Source organism: Cynocephalus volans, chromosome X, assembly GCF_027409185.1.
Source record: "Cynocephalus volans isolate mCynVol1 chromosome X, mCynVol1.pri, whole genome shotgun sequence".
In the NCBI taxonomy this organism is placed as follows: Eukaryota; Metazoa; Chordata; class Mammalia; order Dermoptera; family Cynocephalidae; genus Cynocephalus; species Cynocephalus volans.
This window is the reverse complement of record NC_084478.1, coordinates 51,378,989-51,402,633: the sequence shown is the minus strand read 5'-3', so window position 1 is coordinate 51,402,633 and position 23,645 is coordinate 51,378,989. Positions and strand designations below refer to the sequence as shown.

The 23,645-nt window shown below is 41.4% G+C and overlaps 1 pseudogene; it reads left to right on the top strand.

Annotated features, from left to right (window-relative positions):
* The first annotated feature begins 13,424 nt into the window (after nucleotides 1–13,424).
* Nucleotides 13,425–15,478, top strand: LOC134367985 (ferritin heavy chain-like; annotated as a pseudogene).
* The last annotated feature ends 8,167 nt before the right edge of the window (nucleotides 15,479–23,645 follow it).

The window sequence follows — 23,645 nt, the reverse complement described above, 5'->3', positions numbered from 1 at the left end:
AAAGGGAAGGATGAGGGGGGTTAGAAAGAAATTGTTAAGGGGCCACAAAAAATGATTACATTGTGTCATGTTGAATATACTAATTATCCTGAATTGAGCATCACATATTCAACACCGTACCCCACAGATATGTACAATCAATTATGTTTCAATAAATATATATTTTTTTAAAAAACAAATGACCAATAAGAATATGAAAACATCATTTTAGTCATCAAGGAAATGCATTTCAAAACCACAATCTGCTACCACTTAAGCCCCGGAAAGATGGCTATAATAAAAAACAAAGCAAAACAAAACAAAGCAAAGGAAAAAGAGAATAGTGTTGACAAGGATGTGGAGCAATTGGAGCCCTTACAAAATGCTGGTGGGAAAGTAAAATGGTGCAACCATTGTGGAAAACAGTCTGGCAGTTTCTCAAAAGGTTAAATATAATGTTGACATGATCCATCAATTCCACCCCTAGTTATATACCCAACAGAATTTAAAAACATCTATTCATGTAAAAACTTATACAAAAATGTTCATAGCAGCTTTACTCACAATAGACAAAATGTAAAAACAATCCAAATGTCCACCAACATATGAATGGATAAATAAAAGTTGGTATGTTCCTACAAAGGAATATTATTTGACAATAAAAAGTAATAAAGTACTGATATGTGCTACAACATGGGTGAACCTTGAAAACGTTGTAACTGCAAGAAGCCAAAAACAGAAGACTACATATTGTATGAATCCATTTATAAGAAATATCCAGAACAGGCAAAGCTACAGAAACAGAAAATAGATTAGTAGCTGCTTAGGGATAGAAGTTTGGAGGGAAATGGAGAGTGACTGCTTATGGGTCTGAGGTTTCTTTCTGGGGTGAAGAAAATATTCTAAAATTGATTGTCTTAATGGTTGCACTACTCTGTAAATATGTATACTAAAAAACATTTTATTGTATGCTAAAAACCATTTAAAGGGTATAAAGTATATAGTAGGTTGGACAAACATCCTCGAAGATGTTAATCTTAATTCTTGAATCTGTATATGTGACCTTATATGAAAAAAGATGTGATTTTTGTAGATGTCATTAAATTAAGGATTTTGAGATGGGAAAGTTATTCTGAATTATCCAGTTTGTCCCTAAATGCAATCGCATGTATCCTTATAAGAGGAAAATTTCTCAGACAGAAGAGGAGGAGGCAATATGATGACGGAGACAGAGAATGGTGATGCAACCACAAGTAAGGAATGCCAAAAGTCACCAGATGCTCGAAGAGACAAGGAGCAAATTCTTCCATAGGTCCTCCAGGGGATGTAGTCCTCCCAACAACTTGATTTTGGCCCAGTGATACTGATCTTGGACTTCTGGCCTTCAGAACTGTGAGAGAATAAATTTCTTTTGTTTTAAGCCAAAAAAAGTATTACTAGTTTCCAAATACTTGGGTATTTATTTATTGATTTATATTTATTTTTATTTCTTTATTATTATTAGCATATCCATCATTACAAATCATAATCTTTCCCCATGCCCTCCACCCAACTTATCACTCCCCAACCCCCTCAGTCCCTCCCTCCCATCTCTAGTATCTTTAAGTTTGTTTTCCCCTTCTAAAATTTCAACATATTTTTGTGGTTTGTTTGTTCATTTTTTCCTTCGTTCCCTCTGTCCCTTCCTCCCTCCTTTCTTCCTTTCCTTCTTTCTTAGCACCCATTTATGAGTGAGAACATGTGGTATTTCTCTTTCTGTGTCTGGCTTATTTCACTTGACATAATTTTCTTCAGGTTCCTCCATGTTGCTGCAAGTGGCAGAAATTCATTTTTTTAAATGGCTGAGTAGTATTCCATTATGTATAGAGAGTATATATCCAAAGGAATGGAAAGCATCATGTCTCTTGGGATGGTAGATAAATTATTTTTTCTCTTTATTGTTAGCATTTTTATTTTACTGGTGGGATTTGTTCTTTCTTGGATATTCATGGCAGTGATGGTTGTTTTTCAGGTACCAAACCCAGTACTACCTTGAGAATTTCTTGTAAGGCTGGTTGTGTGATAGTGAACTCTCATAGTTTTTGTTTGTCTGAGAAATATACTATTTATACTTCATTTTGGAAGGATAGCCTTGCTGGGTAAAGTATTCTTGGCTGGAAATCTTTTCTTTTAGTATTTTGACTATATCATCCCATTCCTTTCTGGCTTTTAGGGTTTCCAGTGAAAAGTCTGATGTCAGTCTGATAGGGGCTCCCTTATTGGTGACTTCATGCTTCTCTCCTGCAGCTTTTAAGATTCTCTCTTTGTCTGTGAGTTTTGCCAATTTGACTGTAACATATCTTGGAGAGAACCTTTTTGGAATGACCATATTTGGGGATCTTTGAGCCTCCTGAATCTGAAGATCTGTGTCTTTTTCCCTATACCTGGGAAGTTTTCTGCTATTATTTTGTTGAATATATTTTCAATGCCATTTCCTTTTTCCTCCCCCTCTGGAATACCCATGATTCAGATATTTGAGTGCTTAAGGTTGTCTGTCATCTGTCTTAGATTTTCTTCAATGTTTTAAACTCATTTTTCTTTTTCTTTTCTTTACTTTTTTTTTTTTGTTGTTCTGCCTGTGTTATTTCGAACAGGCCATCTTCATGGTCAGAAATTCTCTCTTCTGCTTGTTCTAGAATGATGGCTAAACTCTCATTGCATGCATCCTTAAGCTTCACAAGCTCTGCTACATTGTTTTTCAGGGCATTGATTTCTTTGTACATTTCTTCTTTCAGGTCCTGTATACTTTTTCTCATTTCATTGTGTTGTCTAACTGAGTTTTCCTGTATCTCATTTAGTTTCCTTAGAATTGTTGCTTGAAATTCCTTGTCAGTCATTTCAAAGACTTCCTGCTCTATAGGATCTGGAGCTTCAGAGTTGTTATTTTCCTTTGGTGGTGTCTTACTTTCTTGATTTTTTATAATTTAGGTATCTTTCCTTTGGTGTTTAGTCATTGTGGCAGGGGGTTTCATGGTCCACTTGTTCCACCCTGGTGTCTGGCCTGGATCCCACAGGGACGGCCAATTAGGTGTGGCTGGCTCAGGGCATGCGGGCCCAGAGGCTCTCAGGCCTCTTTGGGTGGCAGGGACTGGCCTAGGCTGGGAGTCCTGTGGCACGGCAACTGCCTCTTCCGATGCAGCTGGCTCAGGGCCTGGTGGCTCTTGGGCTTCTCAGGGCAGTGGGGACTGGCCTGGGTTGGGGGTCCTGTGGCACAGTGCCTGCCTGTTCTGAAATGGCTAGCATGGGGCATGTGGGCCTGGCAACTCTTGGGCCTCTCTGGGTGGCAGGGACTGGCCTGGGTTTGGGGTTCCATGGCATAGTGCCTGCCTGTTTCTGATGTGGCTGGCTTGAGGCATGTGGGCCCAGCAGCTCTTGGGCCTCTCTGAGACAAACAGTAAACCAGAAAGAAAGGGAAAAAAACTTAAGAAATCCAAACAAAAATCAATAAAATGCTAGGAGTAAATCAACACTATTCAATAATAACTCAATGTAAAAGGATTAAATTCCTCACTCAAAAGACACAGACTGATTGGATTAGAAAGGTGGACCCAACAATATGCTGTCTTCAATAGACTCACCTCACCTGTAAAGACACAGATAGACTAAGAGTGAAAGGATGGAAAAAGATATACCATGTGTTGAGCTAGGGCTGGAGTCTGGAGCTCACAGATTCCCTTGAGCCCATTCACAAACCCTTCACATGTAGGTCTATGAGCTAGGTAACTGGACAAAAAGGTCCTTGGAGCCTTGGTTGAAGAAGGAATAGTCTTTATTCAGCACACACACATCTAGGAGCTAGGCAGTATAAAGGAGAAACTCAGAAACTCAACTGCTATCAGCAAAGTCCAAAGAAAAACTAAAACTGAGCAGCTGCCAGCAGAATAAACATGCTCTTTTGTTAGACATGAAGTCTCTGCCACCAGCCTGCTTCACATACTGCAGAACACACAATAGCTACAAAACTAAAAAAGATACATTGGTATACATTTGCACTAACTCCACCCACACAATTTGTTTACAAGAAATGTCAAGGGAGCCTGAGTAAATCATCCTATTTTCCCCACACATATAAATAGAAATGAAAAATGAGCTGGAGTAGCTATTCTGATATCAGATAAAATAGACTTTAAACCAAAATCCATAAAAAGAGATAAAGAAGGCCAGTATATAATGATAAAAGGATCTATCCAACAAGAAGAAATAACAATCATAAATATATATGTACCCAACAACAGAGCAGCCAGACATATAAAGCAAACACTATTAGACCTAAAGAATGAGATAGACACTAATGACACTAATACCATAATAGCAGGGAACTTGAATATCTCACTATCAACAGTGGATAGATCATCTAAATCAAAAGAGAAACACAAGATCTAAACAACACTAAATTTACTAAAATTTTAATTTACTAAAATTGGACTTGGCAGATATCTATGGAACATTCCATCCAAACAACATCAGAATATTCATTCTTCTCATCAGCACATAGAACATTCTTCAGGATAGACCACATGTTAGGTCACAAATCAAGTCTTAACAAATTCAAAAAAATTGGAATTATTCCATGTATTTATTCAGATCACAATGGATTAAAATTAGATATCAATAACAAACAAAACTCTAGAAACTATGCAAATACATAGAAATTAAACAACATTCTACTTAATGACATATGGGCCTAAGAAGAAATTAAACAGGAAATCAAAAAATTTATTGAAACTAATGAAAATAATGACACATCATACCAAAATGTGTGGGATACTGCAAAAGCAGTACTAAGGGGGAAACTTATCACATTAAATGCTTACGGCAGAAGAATGGTAAGATGGCAAGTAAACAACCTAACACTTCACTTTAAAGAACTAGAAAGACAAGAACAAACCAAACCCAAAGTTGGTAGATGGAAAGAAATAATTCAGATCAGAGCAGAACTAAATTAAATAGAAACTGAAAACATGATACAAAAATCAATGAAACAAATAGTTGTTTTTTAAAAAAGACAAATAAAATTAACAAACTTTTAGCAAAGTTAATTAAAAAAGATAGAGAGAAGACCCAAATGACAAAAATTAGAAATGAAAAGGCGATATTACAACCAATACATCAGAAATACAAGGAATCATAGGAGACTACTATAAACAACTATATTCCAACAAGTTGGAAAATCTGGAGGAAATGGATAAATTTCTGGACACACACAAACTACCAAAACTGAGCTAAGAAGGCATAGAAAATCTAAACCGACAAATAATATTAAAAGAGATTGAAGCTGTTATAAGAAGTCTCCCAACAATGAAAGCCCAGGACTGGATGGGTTCTCTGCAGAATTCTACTAAACCTTCAAAGAGGAATTGATACCAATTTTCTACACAGTATTCCAGAAGATCGAAACAGAGGCTGTTCTCCCAAACTCATTCTATGAGGCAAACATCACCCTGATACCAAAACTAGACGAAGATACAACAAGAAAAGAAAACTTCAGGCCAATATCGTTGATGAATATAGATGTAAAAATCCTCAATAAAATATTAGCTAATGGAATACAGCAACACATACACAAAATTATACACCATGGTCAAGCAGGATTCATCCCACATCCCAGGGATGCAATATTGGTTCAACATATTCAAAACAATAAATGTGATACACCACGTCAATAAAATCAAAGACAAAAACCATGTGTTTATCTTTATAGATGCTGAAAAAGCATTTGACAAAATTCAACATTCTTTCATGATAAAGACTCTCTACAAGTTAGGTATAGATGGAAAGTATCTCAACACAATTAAAGCCATATATGATAAGTCCAATGCCAGCATCACCCTGAATGGGGAAAAGGTGAAAGCTTTTCCCTTAAGAACAGGAACTAGACAAGGATGCCCCCTCTCACCACTCCTTCTCAATATGGAGTTGGAAGTACTAGCTAGAGCAATCAGAAAAGAGAAGGAAATAAAAGGCATCCAGATTGGAACCAGCCCAAATGTCCATCATCAGATGAGTGGATAAGGAAATTGTGGAATATCTATGCAGTGGAATACTGCTCTGCTATAAAAAGAATAAAATACTACCATTCGCATCAATATGAATGGACTTAGAGAAAATTATATTAAGTGAAACAAGTGAGGCACAGAAAGAGAAATACCACATGTTCTCACTTATTTGTGAGAGCTAAAAATGAATAAATAAATAAATATACAAACAAATAAATGGTGGTGGGGGGGAAGAAGACACAAAAGTCATAACAATTCCTTGAACTTGTTAAGACAGGTGAATGGACATGATGTTGATGGAGGAGGAGTGGGGAGAGGCAGTGCAGAAAGCGGAACTGGTAAAGGGGAATGAAAATCAACTATATTGTATATTGATAAGTTAAAATTTAAAAAAATAAGAAATCATCACGTTGAAGGGATACCTGCACTCCCATGTTCATCGCAGCTCCATTTACAATATATATGGGAATTTAAAAAATACCTTTCTGTTAATGATTTCTAATTTGATTACATTCAGGTCAGAGAACATTAATGATATGAATCCTTTTATATGTACTGAGATTTGTATCATATGTATACTTGAAAATAATGTTCTTCTAAGGAATATTTTTCTAAAGTTTCTTCAGCTGACTTTGATTTTTCTTTACATGAGTACGACTTCTTTTTCATCCTTTCTCCTTATGATTATAAAAAATAATATCACACTGATTGACTGCACTGAAAATAACTGACTTGAACCATATGAAAGTATTGCCCACTCAGGAAACAGACATATTCATTTTTAAAAAGCAGAAAAAAATTTAATCATGGTGTTGGACTAAATACAAAAATCACCTACATAAACACACTAGAAAGGGTGCCATAAGCAGAGTAAAAATTGTGAGGAATACTTGGAAGACAGGAAAAGTAGATGCTATCAGATTGGTTAAGGCAGAGAACTTAAAATATCTGCAGTAGTAAAATAGAGCAAAGTCAGGCAAAATGCGAGAAATGAGTCAAGAAAATTGAAGCACCTCAGAAGGACCTTGGTCAACTGTGACTTTAAGGAATTACTATCTCAGAGCAGATCTGCCTGCTCCTGCCCTGCTCTGATCCTCCTTCATCCCTGCTTATACTAGGCAGTAGGCACCAGTGGTATATGACCCCTTTTAATACACAGAAACTACATTTCAAAGACAGTGAATTACTTGACCAGGATGAGATTCCAAATTAGAGCAGAGCTGACCACAACACCAAAACTTCACAGCAGGCGTGGTAGAGCATCAAAATGGAAGCACACATCTCCCTAGGTGGGAAGAACACTAAAGCCTAATATCAGAGAAATCCCATACTTTTGACATTTAGGATAACTCCTATCATACCTGCAAGCTCCATACCATGTATCCCCAAAGGAGAAGACCACGCCCTAATTGACACATCTGTTGTAACATTCACAGGAGTGGCTTGTTAGTGAGATTGACATCACACTGGTAGATAAGACCCAGGCTAATTACCCAGGCTAATTGATCTAGTACTTTATTCCCAGTTATTAATTCACAAAGGCTTGCTAGATATTTGAGGAAAGTCAAGAGGAGATCATGATGAACAAATAGAACTAATTCCACAGGGGAAAAACAAATACAAAAAACACAGAGAACTTTACCAAAAAATTAAATTCATTTTCTCAGAATTTTCAGGAAGACAATGGGCTCATAAAATGAGAAAAGGCTGCTAGAGAAGGGAACAACTAGAGGACTAGAGAAAGTCTTTGGACACTGTCAGACTGGATCACAGACCCCTCTTCCACATCCTGTGCAGGTCCTGAGTCAGGTAAGCGAAAGAAAAACTGAGCAGCTGCCACCAAAGTGGATATGCTTTATTACAGATGTGAGCTCCACCAACGAGCAGTTCAGAGCTGCTGCCTTCTATACAGAAATGTATACACTAATGGCAATGAGCCAAGGGGTACACAGGCACACATGCACATTAACTCCACTCTTAATGTAACTTGTTTACAGAGGATATGCTGAATCATACCCAGTCGGATATGAGACAAGAGGGACCAACCAAACCAACTCCATTTTCCTCACACTCCACCCCTTCAGGGTCTCTCGCCAAACAATCTACGTGTTTATGATCTTCTGTAGTGTTTCCTTAATGAGGATGGCTGACACTTGAATCCATATAACCTCCATGCTTATTGTACATTCAATACACCTCAAGGCTTGTCCCCATAACTGTATCCTTTCAACTATTAGCCATGAAAACCCCACCCATATAACCATCCAGTTAGCAGTCATCACTGGGATGATTTTCCACAGGAATCCTGTAGCCACACTGGTAGGAAATTTGGGGCATATTCAGAAAGCTGACACATTGGCCACATGAATGTATGTATGTGTCCAGTTGGCTGATGACTGAAGCCACAATACTATGAGCAAAAAGACAAAAAGGTTATTGGCACCAATAAAGGGAGTTCTCGTCCCTCTGGCAGAACACATGCCAGCTTACCATCTTGGAAAGAATGGTTGCAGGAAAAGGTGCTGCAGCTTTATGCAATAGAGCCTCCACTGAAGAAGGCCTGTCCTCATGGGGTCTCTCATTTAAGATCTTGACTGCCACCATAACCACCGTGTCCACCCCTTCATGGATGGGGGTTGGGTGGATAGCCTTAGTCCCATTTTCAGAAGACCATTGTACCGTTCAATCATTCCCACTGCCTGGGGATGATACAGCACATGTAACTTCCACTGAAAGGACAACTGAGAAGCCCACGTCTGTACTTCATGTATAGTAAAGTGGGTTCCATTATCAATCTTTATGACCAGGGGCTGACCATACATGGTCGTAAGGCTACTCAACACCTTAATAGTGCTTACCTGGTCTGGGGCCTTACTAGACCATACAAACAGAAGACCAGTAGACATAACAATGGCTGTGAAGATATACCTATAGTTCTCTGACTTTGGCAGTGATCCCACATGATCCACCTGCCACCATGTTAGGAGCATCCTTTTCTCAGGTTTTCTGCCTATCTGCATGCATCACCTGGCAAGACATCAAGGGTACCTCTGCCCATCTGGGGTATTCTTTCTAAGTTTTATGCAGCACCCAGCAAGCCACCAACCACACGGTCTTGCAGCCAGCATGCTTCATTCTCCAATGTAGCCACACAGCTACATCAACTGCTGCAGCTCTCTCCAGCCATCTTAACTTAGCCAATGCATCAGCTTCATTATTGCCTGGACTGGCTAAGGAGAAATGTCCTGTGACATGGAAAAGACCTACTTCCTTCCCATTTCCTAATTCCCAGAACTCTTGCCTCATGGCTTGTCCCCACAGGGGTTGGTTACCTAACAGCCATCACTAATACTTCTAAGTAGATATTCAAAGGGTAAGACCCTTATATATGTCCCAGTCACATTGTTCCAAATGACCTAGCAGCACTGGAGCTGCCTTGGTTAAATCTGCAAGAAAATCAAAGGTTAATAAGACATCATCTATATAAAGAAACATTGTAGCCATGCTGGGCCTAGTCCACTTGGCTAGGTCCCCAGCCACTAAACCATGACAGATGGTCGCATTATGCATGTAGCCTTGGGGCAACACTTGAAAAGTCCATTGCCTTCCTTCCTGAGTGAAGGCAAATTGATCTTGGCTATCAGCTGAGATTGGAATAGAGAAAAAAGCATTTGCAAGGTCCAGTACATAATGATAAGTTCCTAGCTTAGTCATCAGCTGATCCTTCAAGTCATGAACTGAAGGCATGGCTGCATGCAAAGGAGGCACTACTTTGTTCAGTTCCTGATAGTTCACAGTCACCATCCAGATGCCATCAGGTTTTTTTCACTGGCCACATCAGGGTGTTAAAGGGACTGTGTGTGCGATGAATGATGCCAACCTTCTCCAGCTCCAAGATAGTGGCATCTATCTCTGCATGTACTCCCGGCAGGCGATACTGTTTTACATTGACTTCATGCCTTGGCTTGAACAACCTGTGGGTCATGTTTAGCATGTCCCCATAAAACAGGCTTCACTGTCCATATCTGCAGCTGGAAGTCTCCAACTGTCATTTGCAGGTGCAAACTACAGAGTACGTCCACACGCAAAATGTATTCGGCTACAGGAGATAAACAGTATATACATGAGGGGGCAATCCTTCAATTCTCAGTGGCAAAGATACAGCTTTGGCTGTAATAGTCTGTCCCCCATAGCCATCAACATTCACTGTGGCCCCTGGAAACTTATCTGGGTTTCCATGTAACAGGCTGCATTCTGTGCCAGTGTCCACCAACACTAACACATGCTGCACATTTATCCTTGACCAATGTACTACCAATTCAACAGAAGGCCTCTGGTTCTCATCTGCCCCCAAAAGATGAGCAGCTTGGTCTGCTCCCTAGCCAAAAGAGAACAATCCATCCACCTCCACAGAAGTAGCCATAAAATCCTTCAAATACACTGGGTGTACCTTGCCACCTGTTTCTGGACATTTAGTGAAACACTATTTGGGGCAGAATTGTTGCCACAAGGCAAAAAGAGTGCATTTGGTTGCCAGCCAATTTTTTCCCTATCAACTCCTGCTGTAAGCACATCAAATAACATCTTCATATGGCTGGTCTTGCTCAGGGTACACCTTCAGGGTAAAATCCCAAGCATTTCTTGGGGATTTAGTCTTAACCACCTTTCTGACTCCCTTTGCTTGTCTCCACCCTCTGCTTCACCCAGACTGGCCATCATGGTCATTACTTCATGTATGGGATGCCCAACATATAGGGCCAATACAGCCACAAGCAACCCAAAGGATGCTGATGGAGCATTTTGCGGCACTTGGACATTTATTAGTCTATTTGTGTTGCTATAACAGACATACCTGAGACTGGGTAATTTATAAAGAACAGAGGTTTATTTGGCTTAGGATTCTGGGACAGCTGCATCTGGCACAGGCCTCAGGCTGCTTCTACTCATGGTGTAATGTGGCAGGCAGCCGGCAGGGACAAGCAGATCAAATGGCAAGAGGAAGCAAGGGGGGGGGGAGGTACCAGGGTCTTTTAAACAACCAGCTCTCCTGGGAACTAATAGAACAAGATCTCAATCAGGTCCCCCTCCCCCAGGGAGAGCATTAATTCATTCATGAGGGCTCTGCCCCCATGACTCAGCTTCCAAAATTGCCACATTGGGGATTAGAGTTCTATATGAGTTTTGGTGGGGACAACACATGCAAACTCTATCATTTCACCCTTGGCCTCCCAAAACTCATGTCACTCTCACATACAAAATACAATCATTCCATCCCAACAGTCCCAAAAGTCTTAGCTTCTTTCAGCACCAACTTAAAAGCTCAAAATCCAAAGCCTCATCTGATACCTAAAGCAAAAGTCCTTCCAGCTGTGAACCTGTAAAGGTCAAAACCAAATTTATCTGATACCAAGGTACAATGGTGGAACAGACGTTGGGTACACATTCCCATTACATAAAGGAGGAATAGACCAGAAGGAAGGAGAAACAGGACCAAATAAGTCCAAAACCCAGCAGGGCAGACATTATGTCTTAAAGCTCCAAAATAATCTTCTTTGACTTCAACTCCTGCATCCTGGGCACAATGGGCCATCTGGGCACCGAAAGTATCAGGCAGCCTCACTCTCACATTTCTGCCAGGTACAGCACAGTGGACAGCACTGGTGCTTGCAGCTTTTTCAGGCCTGCATTGCATGTTACCACTGGCCCTGGACTTCTGGGGTCCTAGTGGCAGCCCCAGTGCCTTGGCTCTATTAAACATTTCCCTCGGGGGTCTCTCTGTGGGGGCTCTGCTTCTGAGGAAGGTCTCTGCCTGGGCCCCCAGGCTTTTCCACCCATCCTCTGATATCTGGGTGGAGGCTGCCATGCCTCCACAGCTCTCATGTTCTCCTGGCCTACAGACTTAACACCACATAGATGCCAAGGTTTTCAGCTTGTGGTCTCCAGAGCTGCTGCACCAACCACACTTGGGGCTGCTTGAGGCAGGGCAGCTCCAGCTAGAGCAGCTGGGATACAGGGAGTAGGTTCTTGAGAGCAGCTGTGCCCCAGGTCTGTCCTCCTGGACAACTCAGTCCTTCTAGGCCTCAGGGTCTGTGATGGGAGGCGCACCCTCCCAGACTTCTGAAATGTCTTCAGGGCTTTTCCCCTGTTGTTTTGGCTATTAGCATTTGGCTGCCTCACTGCCAAGCTAATGTATTTAGTAGCCAGTTTATCTCCTTCACCCTTGCGTTTTTCTCCTGCTCTCTGCTTCTCTATCACATGGTCAGGCTGCAAATTTTCCAAATCTTTATGCTCTGTTTCCCTTTTAAATTCTGACTTTATTTACATCATACTTTTTCTGCCAAAACTCAGAGTAGGCTGTTAAAAGTAACCATGCAGCTTCCTTAATGCTTTGTTGCTTAGAAATTTCTTCCACCAAACATTCTGGTTCACAACTCTTAAGTCCCACCTTCCACAAAGTATAAGGGCATGGACACAATGCAGCCAAGTTCCTTGCTATGATGTAGCAAGGGTGGTCTTTTGTCCAATTCCTGATAAGTTCCTCATTTCTATCTGAGACCTCATCATCAGCATGGCCTTTTACTGTCCACATTTCTATCAACATTCTGGTCACAACAATTTAACCATTTAACTCTAAAATGTTCCAAACATTCTCTCATCTTTTTGTCTTCTAAGTCCTCTAAACTCTTCCAACTTTTGCCTATTACCCAGTTCTAAAGCTGATTCCACATTTTCAGGTGTCTGTATAGCAACAGCCCACTCCTTGGTACCAATTTTCTGTCTTAGTCCATTTTGTGTTGCTATAACAGAATACCTGAGACTGAGTAGTTTATAAGTAAGAGAGGTTTATTTAGCTTATGATTCTAGTACAGCTACATCTGGCATGGGTCTCAGGCTGCTTCTACTCATGGTGGAAAGCACAGGCAGCTGTTGGGTACAAACAGATAGCTAGAGGAAGTGTGTGTGTGTGTGTGTGTGCGTGTGTGTGTGTGTGTGTGTGTGTGAGAGAGAGAGAGAGAGAGAGAGAGAGAGAGAGAGAGAGAGAGAGAGAGAGAGGAAGTGCCAAAGTCTCTTAAACAACCAGCTCTCATGGGAACTAGTAGAGTGAGATCTCACTCACATCCCCCTTCCCCAGGGAGAACATTAATCCATTCATGAGAGATTCATACCCAAGACTCATCTTCTAACATTGCCACATTGGGGATCAGATTTCTATATGAGTTTGGTGGGGGACAACACATCCAAACTCTTTCAATGTCCCTCATGCTGCCTGTAAAGTGTTCATTGTCTGGGCCATGGGTGTTCACATTAAACATGGACTGTCACATCCCCAGCTTCCTAATCACTTGGACTAGCTTGGCATACATTTGCCATTTACTCATGGTTTCAGGCATTTATCTGGCGTTCGTCCACATGGTATGGACAGCTGCATTCATCAAGGAGTGGTTATCCTATCCCGGTGCATATCTACGGCTGCTCTGTAACTGCTACCACAGGGATGGGTCCATGGTGATGGAAGCCAGCTTTTCCATCTCCTCACCAAAGCACATCACGTCATCCACCCCTAGGTCCCACAGGCACAAAAGCCAAGCAGCTAGGGGTTCACCCTGTTTCTGGCAAAACTGTTTCCTCCAGTTCACCAACTCAGCTGGAATGTAGGGGACATAAGTAGTGAATTGGGTCACTTTTGGATTGCCTACTGGTTGCCCACCTTGTCCTATGGGCTGTTCATGCTTCAGTTTCTGATGCACAAGAGGTTGTGCCAGGGGACACATAGTCTCCCCCAACTCACCATTGGTTTTGTCATCTTCCCTGGTTTTGGAAGCAGGAGTGACCTGTTACTGTACTTCAGCCTCCAGAACAAGTACCTCTGCTTCCAACAAGACTGCTTTCTGCTGCAAATCTTGAAGCTGCGCCACTTCATGGAGTATCTGGTCAATGTTGACTCATAGTACAGTGAGCAACAGCCAGACTCCAGTCAACAGGAAAGTAGCCACCGGATACCACACACTCTAGGGTAGCCACATTTCCTCCCCCTCCCGAGGAGCTAGTGGCTCCCTTACCTTCTCAGAATCCTGCTGACAACTGTGCCAGTTGTTGGGCTGGATCATAGACCCCTCTGCCCCATCCTGTGCAGGTCCAAGTCAGGTAAGTGAAAGAAAAACTGAGCAGCTGCCGGCAAAGTGGACATGCTTTATTCCAGATGCGATCTCTGCTGATCAGTGGTTCAGAGCCACTGCCTTCCATACCGAAAAGTACACACTAATGGCAATGAACCAAGGGGTACATGGGAATGCATGCACACTAACTCTACTATTACCTAACTTGTTTACAAAGGATATGCTGAGTCATACCCAGCCAGATATGAGGTGAGAGGGCCTGGTCAAACCAACTCCGTTTTCCTCACAGACACTAAAAATGCTACTGCATACTTAAAATCTCAAAAGTGGCCAGACAGTGCAGTCGCAGGGGTTGTAGATGGAACTCAGCACTCACATCTGCCCCTCCCACCCTGCCTTGAGTCCTTGACTCTCAACCCCCCTGATCCCAAATCTCCAGACCCAAACTGATCACACCCCCACAGCCTCCATGACCCTTGCCCCTTGCTCCCCCAGGCCCCTGATCCCTGATCCCAGCTCCTCCAATCCTCCAAGCCCACCCCACCCCACCCCTGCCTTCTGACCCTCAACAGCCTGACCCTTGACCCCTCGATCTCCTGACTACATGATCCCTGAACCTCTGACACTCGCCCACCGGATTCCCCCTCCCCGCCCCTTAACCAACCCCACTAGCCACGTCTGATTCCATCTTCAGACCCTCTGCCCAACGCGCCCAAAGCCTGCCCACAGCTGGCTGCCATTTGCCCACCCTGGTTTTTGCACCAAGGTCCCTGAGGTCACAGCCATTGCTGCTGCCACCAGCAATATGGTTGCCCACACCGCCTTTGCTGTCATGCTCTTTGGGCCTGCCATGGCCGTGGCCGCAGTCACTGCACCGTTGCAGGTACGCCAGAACTCTACACCGCCTACTTCTACCTGTCTATGGCCTTCTACTTCGACCATGACAACGTGGCCCTCCAGCACTTTGCCTGCTATTTTCTGTGCCGGTTGCACAAGGAGTGCGAACATGCCAAGAAGCTCATGAGGCTGCAGAACCAGTGCAGGGGCCGCATTTGCCTGTAGGACATCAAGAAGCCTGACTGCTACAACTGGGAGAGCTGCCTCAGGGCCATGTGCCTTCCACCTGGAGAAGTGCATCAGCCAGATGCACTCCTGGAGCTGCACGGCCTGGCCGCCAACAAGTTTAACATGCACCTCTGTGACTTCCTGGATAGCCACTACCTGCCTGAGCAGGTCACGGAGCTGGGGGGCCACCTCATCAACCTGCGCCAGATGGGGGTCTTGGAAGCCAGCATGGCAGGGTACCTTGTTGACAAGCTCACCCTGGGCAGCAACAAGGAAAACTGAATTGAGTCTGTCCCCACGGCCACAGGAAGCTTTCCCTGGGTCACCAGGCTAGGCGTGCACGTTGCCCTTTCCAGTGTTCCCTTAAGTTTTTCCTTCCAGTTTTGCCATTGCTCCCAATAAAGTTATTTGGTTTGCAAAGAAATAGAGGTGTCCAGTTGATTTGTGTGTGCAAAACTCTCACCTTTTAAGGGTAAGGGCAAATCCCTATGCAGGTTTAAAATGGGTATCCAGGGGGTCTCTCTCCACCCACACCCACCTGTCCACATGCAGCTCAGGATCTCTGCGGGTGGAGGGGAAAGGTATTCCATGGGCACCTGACAAACACAACATTAGTCCTTCTCTTATATACAGTGTGGGTGGGTGGGTGGGGTGGGTGGTAAAAGTATAAAACATGGTACCTCTTGGAAGAAGTGAGGGAATGTGATTGCGCAGGGATGTGAGTAAAGGAGTCTTCAATTTCACCTGAAAACTTTTGTTTTTTAAAATATGCAAATGTTAACGTTGGTTGATTCTAGGTAGCACAAAGAGGACTCCTTTGACAGACTCACTCTGGGCGACAGTGATATTGGGAACTGAGCCTTAGGCTGGCTTCCTTGCAGGGGGTGATCTCCTACATATTGCCCTTACAAAACCTCCACTTATGTTTTTTTTTCCCTTCAATTGTTCCATTTCTCCCAAGAAACATGTTTTTTTTAAAAAGGAAAAAACAAACAAACAAACAAACAAACAAAAACCTCACTAGAAGGGCTGAAAAAGTCAAGGCTGAAGGTCAAATTTGTGATATTCACTACAAAGTAGAATAAATGTTTCTGAATGTTACACCAATGACTCTGGGAATGTTGGGAGTGGGAGAGAGTGGATAGTGGGAAACCAGTTAGGAGATACTGTATTAGGTCTAGGTAAGAGGCTAGTGTGGCTTGAACTGGAGTAGTGGCTAAAGAAATGAAGAGATATACATAAATTCTAGATGGATTTTGGACAAGTCAACAAGATTTGCTCATGAAAGTGAGATGAGGGATGTGAGAACAGGAAAACAATCTGGGTTTTAAGGTTTGAACATCTGGGTTGATGATGGTGGCATTATTAATCTGAGGTTATTTGCAGAGAGAACACCTAGGGCAGAGAGGTGAGGAGGTCATGTCTTCTAAAATCTGAGATTCTATTAGACATCCAAGTAGAAATTTTATGCAAGTAGCTGGAAAAATGAAATCTCTCCACCACAGCTAATGGGAAGATGTCAGGTTTTGAAATATACATATGGGAGACATGATCCTATAGATGATATTAAAGTCATGTGACTAGATAAGCTCAGCAGAAAGAGAATATAGAGAGAGTACCGCACAGCCACCCCAAGCCCAGGGCACCTAATACTGAGAGAATGGTTGAGGTGTTGTAACACCAGACAGCTTCTGGTTCTGCCTTGACCATTACCTTATTCCAAGCTGTGGCCCTCATGTCTGCTCCCAGTGTATAACAAAGTCAGTTTAACTTTGACCTCAATGTGGCCTCTGGTTTCTCTGTTCAGGATGTGGACAGAAGTTAAAGTTTTACTTTATCTTCATGGCTATGGTAGAAAAAAATTATTTTCCAGTAAAAAGAAGATTGACCAAGAAAATGATAAACCTGTTTCTCTATCTTTTTCTCTTTTCAAAATTCACCTTTAAAAATCCTGTCTTGCCATCCATTGTCTATTTAACTAGATGAAATCTCCACCCATGTAAACTCTAAGGTTGTCCGTGTTTAGGAAAAAAGTACTTAAAATGTTTTGTTTCTTCTGTGCCACGTGTGGGTTATAAATATCAAAGTTAAAAATTTATAGACTTTATATTCTATATTCAAAGTGTTTTAAAGCTAGCAGATTGCTTCAAAGCATTTAGTAAAGTATGAATATTTAGTTATGCAGTAACTGTCTTCCATATTTTCCCCCTGATTACACTTTAACACTTTCTTAAATGCCGGAGACCAGCTCCCCAGGATTCGTTGGACCTGAATAGGTGGTGTGGCGTCAGCGAGGAAAGAAAGAGATGGACCACAGATGTCTAGTGCAAGTGTGGACAACAACCACAAGAATCTTGCTTTATTTATATGTTTTTACGTAATCTTTTACATATTGATTTATTTTTTAATCAAAACATTTTTTATTTTGTTTCTATTGAAAAAGAAAGGTCAAAACATTCCAAGGCACTCATGTTGTGACAAGAGCGTTTACTCATGCATCAATAGTTCACCCCAAAGCCTGTGGCTTGTGGCCAAAAAAGTATACAATAGCAGCACGCTTGGCATTAGAGAGCGTCAGACTTTTGGTCTGACTTTTTAAACTTACACAAACTTATATTCTAAATTCTTATAAAATCTTACTTATATTTAACAATTTAATAGCTTATGTTTATATTTATTATTTTAATTTATGACCAAAATCACAATATATACAACATGATTTTATATAATGAAACTTGATTATAACGTTCTATTATATTTTATACTATTATTAAAAACAATTATACTATAAACTAATCTCAACAAAATCTATTAATATCAAAAACCTTATTATATATTTTTACTATTTCACCTATTTATCTTTATAGTAAAACTTTTTAATTTTTTACCAATCGACTCTGGGAACAGTACAAGGAACAAAGTGAAAAATTAAATGATCCTACTTGAACTAACAAAAATGCAATATATCATTATTATTATTACTAGGGAAACAACTGTTCATGGTAAATCAAGTGAAACTGTGGGAGTGGGGAGAAACAAAGAAATCTGTAACTAGTTGATGATCAATTAATTATAAACATTACTGCACTGGACCCACCATCTCCCTGGGGGAATGTAAATAGAAACCTAATATAATAGCTTCATTCCACAGGTACAAAAGCATGACCACAGCCACAATGGGTAAATGCACAAATCACTAAGAAGGAAGATTAATAATGAAATTAAATAGAGCCAACCCATACCGAGAACATTCATCAGAAACACCTTTAGTACTGACAATGTCTTTTTAAATAAACCAGTTAATTTTGATGTACTTTAACATGTCCTTTGAGAAACTCCAGGGAATTTCCCAAAGCCATACTAAGCCAAAAGGTTAGGCTGTTTAATTCTGGGAAACCTCATCAAGTAAAGGTGAAACAAACAAGAAATCTCCATGGAGCCGTACCACACACATGGTACTCCCTCCTAGCCTGCAGAACAAAGGGTATCACTCAGGCTCACATGCTGTTCCCTATAGCAGGATGGCTCACGGCACTTAAAAATTAGGTTTATAGTCCTTTCAGTTTAGTTTCCAGAAAATTTAATCAGCCCTTTATTCTTGGTCTAACTTGGTCTTTTCACTATATTTCTTTTTCTGCCTGCCTTGAGGATCTCTCTTCATTCTGACTTTATCTCAGATTTCACACACACACACACACACACACACACACACACACACACACACACACACCCCTAGGGGTACTTCAGAAAGTTCACCTGTGTGTATGTGAGTGTGTGTGTGTGTGCGTGTGTGTGTGTGTGTGTGTGTGTGTGTATGTATACTGTACACTGTTCTCCCATAGATATGAGGAAGAACAAGGTGATCATCTATTTGTGGGTTTTTTAAACTGTCAGTTCACCACTAGGGATCCTTTTTACTTTCCTGTTTTGTAGAGGCAGTTTGCTGTAGTGGTTTCTTAACCTAGATTGCTGGGGTTCAAGTCCCAGTTTAGCTACTTATAATCTTGGGCGAACTTGGTAAAGTTATTTAACTTTTTTGTGCCTCAGTTTCCCCACATGTAAAATAAAGATAATTGTTTTACTGTGAAGATTAAATGAGTTAATGTATTCAAATAACTTAGAACAGTGCCTGGCACAGTGTAAGTACTTTATGTTAGCCATATTTATCATCATTGTTATCCTAATCATTGTCATCATCATCTTTATCATCATCCTCCAGTCACTTCTAGGTTCTTTTGTGTTGTTGATGCTTTGGGAAAAAGCATGTCTATATTTTGCCACTGGGGTGGGGGAGGGGTGTGTGTCTCTTGCATTTTAGCCACTTTGCCTATTGACAAGAAAAAAATCTGCCCTAGCTCCTTTGATTGTCAGTTGCTGCCAGGAGTCATGAACAGAGATTTTGTTTTTGCTGCTTCAAGCTTAGGCCAAGACTAGAGGTAAGTTTTATTGTGACAACTTTCCATAGTAATCTCTCATTTTGTTTCAACTAACTGCTTTTAAATAGTCTAGAACACCTTTTGCTTATTCTTTCCCAAACCAGGTTGCCTGCTCCTTCTGTTTCCTTCCTGTTTCGACTATTCAGAGAAGGAAAATACTAAAAGGAAAAACAGTGAATTCTCATCCCCACTGTGCATACAGATGCTTAGACATAAAAAGGTGTGAAATGGGGCAGGAGATATGCAAACGGGACCATATTAGAGTTTGTAGAGGGTTAGAAATCTTGATTCTCATTTGATTTTTAGAATAGGGCTTTTAGGTAAATTCACGTATAGGACAAAAGTTCTCGATTAGGAGACAACAGTCTACAGACAGTGTGGCAACAACCCATCTAATCAACTCTAATCACTGCTTAGGTTTGGGATTGTATACTTTAATGATTTTTAGAGCTAACAGGTGGTTGTCATACCGATCCTGTTAAGAGATTTTAAGAATTGCTGAAGGGAAAGATGTGAAAAAATGTTTGCTTTGGGCAAGCTGTCTGTTGGTGGAAACTTTAGAGATAATTATACTTACATTTAATCATAAGAATGTAACTTTGCTGGGTAGTTCTAGCTGCGGCTGCGGAGCGTGGGGCCTCAGCACGGTGGTTAAGGGGGTGTTTTTGTCGTGGGCATGTCGCTGCAGGCAGGGAATGGAGCGAGTGGGCGACGGGTGTTCCAGGTCCTTGGGGGATGTCCCAGCCACTGCGTGAGGAGGATGTCGGCCGTGTATCTCCACCCCACCCCGGCTTGGGATAGCTGAGCCGGATCCGGCCAGCCCGCGGCCGGCTGACTCAGGCGCAGCCCACCGGGTCAGTCCACACCGCGTGTCGACCTGCAAACGCCCACCCTCTTGGGGCTTTGCTGCCGTTGCCTTTCACTGCGTCATTCAGCTAACCCAGGGTTTCTTAACCACAGCATGATTGTCATTTGGAGCTTGAAAATTCTTTGTTGTAGGAGGCCGCCCTGTGCAGGGTAGAAGGTTTAGCAGTATCCTGGTCTCTACCTTGTAAATGCCAGCACCCCTCCATCAAGTGTGATAGTCAAAAATGTCTCCAAAAAGGTTGCCAAGTGTCCTCTGGGAGGCAAAATCGCCTCTGGTTGACATCTACGGAGCTAAACTTTTTACAGTACCCGTCGTTGTGTGCTATGAGGAAGAAAAAGAAAGGTGAGCCTGGTCCCCAAGATGCTTAAATCCAATTAGAAAGAAAAGGAATCGATCTCACGGCAGCAGTGATAAAATCATAACAGCCAGAGAACTGGACAAGAACTAAGACGCATTATAGACTGGGTAAATAGTTTAGAAAAAGTAAAGGGGGTTGAAGCTGGATGTGATCAAGGACAACTCTATGGAAAAAGTGGAACTTTATCAGGGCCTTGCTGGGTAGGATTTAAATGTTGTGCAGAAAGGAAAGCATCGCAGGAAGGGGGGAATGAGAGAGGGAAAGAAATGTCAGGACCCTCTTGGGGGCAATGAGGAACCTGTCCTGACTCCAAAATTGTGTGCTGGGGATATAAGGTGTGTAAGTTCTATGAAGACAAAATTGGGGTAGTGTGAGCCTTGTGCACAGAGCTGAAGAAGAGTATGATGAGTTTGATCCTTGGCTGTGAAAAGCTTGAAGTATTTAAGAGGCAGCAAGAGTGACAGGACTTCATAGAAGGTGGAGAACCTGTAGGGTTTTTTTTGTTTGTAATTTTATTTTATTTTGTCAATATACAATGTGGTTGATTATTGCGGCTCATTGCCGAGGCCTTCCTCCCTCCCCCCTCTCCCCCCTCCCCCTTCGCTCCCAACAACCTCATATCTGTTCGCTTGTTGTGTTGACTTCAGGGAATTGTAATTGTAGTGTCTTCTTCCTCCCCCTCCCCAGTTTATTTGTGTATTCATTTATTTATTTTTAGCTCCCACAAAAAAGTGAGAACGTGTGATATTTCGCTTTCTGTGCCTGACTTGTTTCACTTAATATAACTCTGTCTAGGTCCATCCGTGTTGTTGCAAATGGCAGTATTTCATTCTTTCTGGTATTCCATTGTGTAGATGTACCACATTTTCTGTATCCACTCATCTGATGATGGACATTTGGGCTGGTTCCAACTCTTAGCTATTGTAAAGAGTGCTGCAGTGAACACTGGAGAGCAGGTATACCTTTGACTTGATGATTTCCATTCCTCTGGGTATATTCCCAGCAGTGGGATAGCTGGGTCATATGGTAGATCTATCTGCAGTTCGGAGAAAGGACAGGAGCCGTGACGGCCCACTTCAGGGTGTGACTTTGGAACCTGGGCACTCCTCATCCCAGACGCTGACCCCACCCGAGCTGGCACAATTGCCTAGGGGGCCCCTGGCCAAGCAGTACAGACCTTGGCCTCCAGGACTTTCAGGAAAAGCTAAGGCAGGCCAGGGAGTGCACCACTCAAACTCAGAGCCCTCTGCCTCCTACCGCCTGCCTCTGCAACCCTTCCCCACTAGAAAACAATTTTATGTGAATATTCAAAGTCTAATATACACTCATTAATGACGTCCATGTTCTTTCCAGTCAGGTTTTCATCCTTGTTTAGGAAGATTTATTAATAAACCAAAAGGAAATAGGAAAAAAAGAATTGAGGGAAAAGTTCAGGGCTTCTATTTTGTTTTCAAGAAGTGCCAAAGGCCTATTCGTGATATGAAAGGACCTTTGCCCATTGAAGATACTACAGCAATATGAAAAGGCGCACTTGCAGAGCTGTGTTCTCATTAACCCAACTACACTGCACAACCCATGACACCACTTTCCATCCAGCTTGAGCTCTTATGTACTTCAGGATAAAAAGGCTAGTCTTCCAGTAACCTAGCACCAGAACTGACTTAAAAAGCAAATATTTCTAACTGGGAACAAAGAACCAAATGTTACAGGGCTTTTGATTTTCAAATAATCCAACAGTGACACACCGTGGACCAGATAGGAAACACTTAACCACCTATTTTTCTTTCATGGAAAAATGTTTTTCAAATTTTTATTTTTTATTATTAGCATATTCATTCATAGAAATTGTGGTATGTCTTTATGCCCTTTACCCAACCTCTAAATCACCCTAAAATATTTTTTTGGAAGAAGGCAGGGTATAAATAAGTAAATAGTTAATAACTATTATATTTCAATATAATAACTCTTTACTCGAAGGATGAATTATGGACTGTAAGAATAATCTTAATAAAATCATACCAAGTAGTTATCAATGTCTTTGTTTGAAAAAACATGAAAAAAAACCCCGAATTAGACCTGCATTAGGAACATATTAGGAAACAAAATTACATGAAATTGTAATATAAATATTTATTAACACAATATTACCATTTTACCCTCATAGAGTGCTTCATGCTTTCCAAAGTGCTTTCACATAATTATGACGGAAACCATGACACTTGATGAGCAAGTAACATCCCCAAAGATGAAACTAGTGGGACTGATAGAAGTTGAGAATTGCCTTTGTTACTTATGTGGTATTAGTATCCACACCCTTACATAAGGATTTTCTGTTCAGCCAAATTATATGTACTTTAATACTCTATTTATTTAACTTCAGAGATCAGGAAACAATGGCCAAATGTCACGGTAATATAAAATAGTACAACCACTTCAGAAAACTGTTTGGCAGTTTCCTATAAAGTTAAACTTTCATCTCCCCCATCACCCAATACTTTCACTCTCAGGTATTTGCTCAAATTAAACGTAAAAATAAGTTCACAAGGAGATTTCCATAAGTATATTCATAGCCACCTTACTCATAAGAGCCCAGAACTGAAAACAACCCAAATGTCCATCAGAAAAAGAATGGATCAACCAACTATGGATATTCATAAAGCAGAATACCACTCAGCAATGAACAAGAGTGAAATATTGATACTACAACATGAATCTCCAAAACATTATTCAAAGGAAAAGAGACTGTGACACAAAAGAGTACATACAGTATGATTCTATTTATATGGA